The sequence below is a fragment of the Mandrillus leucophaeus genome, unplaced genomic scaffold (genome assembly GCF_000951045.1).
Source record: "Mandrillus leucophaeus isolate KB7577 unplaced genomic scaffold, Mleu.le_1.0 Scaffold52, whole genome shotgun sequence".
Lineage (NCBI taxonomy): Eukaryota > Metazoa > Chordata > Mammalia > Primates > Cercopithecidae > Mandrillus > Mandrillus leucophaeus.
Window position 1 is genome coordinate 2,268,570 of NW_012105586.1, and position 2,628 is coordinate 2,271,197.

The following is a 2,628-nucleotide window of genomic DNA, read 5'->3' on the forward strand; positions in this document are numbered from 1 at the left end:
GGATCTGAAAGGTTCCTAAGCAGGAAGAATCTGCTTCATCCTGGGAATTGTTCTAAGACTTTTTTTTTTCCTTTTTCTTTTTTCTCTTTCGAGACGGCTTCTGGCTCTGTTGCCCAGGCTGGAGTGCAGTGACATGATCTCAGCTCACTGCAGCCTCAACTTCCCTGGCTCAAGTGATCCTTGCACCTCAGCCTCCTGAGTAACTGAAACAACAGGCACGCACCACCACGCCCGGCTAATTTTTGTCTTTTCTGTAGAGATGGGGGTCTCCCTATGTTGCCCAGGCAGGCTGGTCTCCATCTCCTGGGCTCAAGTGATCTGCCCACCTCAGCCTCCCAAACGGCTGGGCTTACAGGTATAAGCCACCACACCTGGCAATGCTCTAAGACTTTTCAAACCTCAGGACCTACCTGACAATCTGCATGGCTCTGGGTCACCCTCTTTTCCATGGGAGGGGACAGAGCACCTTGCTGAGTGACTCTGCCGACAATGGTGAAGCTAGACTTGAACTCAGTCTGAAAGACTTCACACAGCTGCAGGCAGTGGGTATAAATGCCAGCTTGGAGACCCCCAAACCTGATGGCTGGAAAAGGGGCAACACAGCTGGGGCTCCCAGGTGTCAGTGCCCCCGGGAGCCTCTGGGATCAGCTGTTGACCCCAACTTCCCCTGCAGGGGCTCCCAGCTGTCATGTCAGAACAGAATTCATCTGCCTAAGCACTAAAGAAACTCCAAGATGATGCATTGGTGTTCTGGGGCGGCGGGGAGTGGGGCGGGGTTGGCAGGGGCCTGTCCGCAAACCCCAGCCCCTATGGTGATGTCACTTCTCACCCCCACAGTCCTTTCTCTCCACCTTCCATCTCGCAAACTGCTGGGCAAGCGGCTGGGCTGACAAGCAGGGAAGCCCTGGGCTTCTCCCAGCCAGAACAGACTGATGGGAGAGGCAGGTGGTGGCCCTGGAGGCTTCAGGTTTGAGCTATAGCCGCTGGTTCTGTTAAAACCACAAGAGATTGAAAAAAAAACTCCTTGCCAGTCAAAATGAAAAAAGAGACTGAGAGAAACTGAGTGAGAAGGTCTCTGCTAAAGAAAAGCCAAGCGTCGGCTTCCATGAAAGAAACGCGGCCCAGTGGGTCATTAAATGACTAAGTTCTGGGGCCACACTGACAATGACAGGGCCTCCTGCAGCACTTGTGTGTGTGCATATGTGTGTGTGTGCATGTGTGTGTGCATGTGTGTGTGCATGTGTGTGTGCGCGTGTGTGTGCGCGTGTGTGTGCACGTGTGTGTGTGCGTGTGTGTGTGCGCGTGTGTGTATGCATGTGCACACATGTGAGGGTGTGTGTGAGGGAGGGAGTGTGAGAGCGTGCAGGAGGGCTCATGCCCTCAAAAGTAGGGACATGTGGGCTCAAGGCTGTGTGTCCACAAGTGTATGAGAGTGGGGGGTGTGTGTGAGCCGGTGTACACACAAGTGTGTCTAGGGTGTGTGTGTGTCTAAGTGTATGAGTGTGTGAGAGCAGCGAGGGCTTGTGCCCCTGAGATTATGTGTGCATGCACGTGGTGTGTGTGTGTGTACAAGGATGTGTGTGTGAGGGTCTGTGTGCTTGAGGTTGTGTGTGCAAATGTGTAGGGGTGAGTGGGTGTGTGCATGTGGGTGGGTAGGTGTGTGCTCAAGGCTGTGTGTGTAAGAGTGTGTGTGTGCAAGTGTGCCAGGGTGTGTGGTCAGCAAAGCATTAAAATCCCCTTCCCCAAACTTCACAGCAAGTGGGGCAGCGACCCCGCCTCTAACGCCTGTCAGCCAGGGAGGAAGAGAAGGAAGGCCCAGAGGTTATGTAGTGCAGGGCCACACAGGAGCTCACTCAGCCCAGTCCAGGCTTTGCCACTCCTCCTGGCTAAGCTGCCTCGGGAGAAAAATAGGAGTCCACCCAATGCCAGCCCAGGAGGAGGGAAATTTCAGCACCGATGTCTACCAAGGGGCATGGGATGCAGCTCAAAAGGATGGACTCTGGAGTTCAGGGTGGTCTGAGTTCGAATCCTGGCTTGGTCCCTTGCTAGCTGTGTGGCCTGAGGCAGGTCAGTTAACCTCTCTGTGCCTCAACTGCCCCATCTGTGAACTGGGGATAATAACCTTACCTTACAGGATAGTTTTGAGAACTCAAAGAGTAAGAGATGTAGAGCTCTTAGAACAGTGCATGGTGGGGCCGGGCGCGGTGGCTCACGCCTCTAATCCCAGCACTTTGGGAGGCAGAGGTGGGCGGATCACGTGGTCAGGAGATCAAGACCATCCTTGCTAATATGGTGAAACCCCGTCTCTACTAAAAACATAAAAAATTAGCCAGGTGTGGTGGCACATGCCTGTAGTCCCAGCTACTCAGGAGGCTGAGGCAGCAGAATCGCTTGAACCCAGCAGGCAGAGGTTGCAGTGAGCCGAGATCACACAATTGCACTCCAGCCTGGAGGTAAGAGCAAGACTCCATCTCAAAAAATAAAATAAATAAAATAAGAATAGTGCATGGCACATGACACGCACTATCTAAATCTTCCTCTTACTGGCCAGGCACAGTGGTTCACACCTGTAATCCCTGCACTTTGGGAGGCGGAGGTGGGTGGATCACCTGAGGTCAGGAGTTTGAG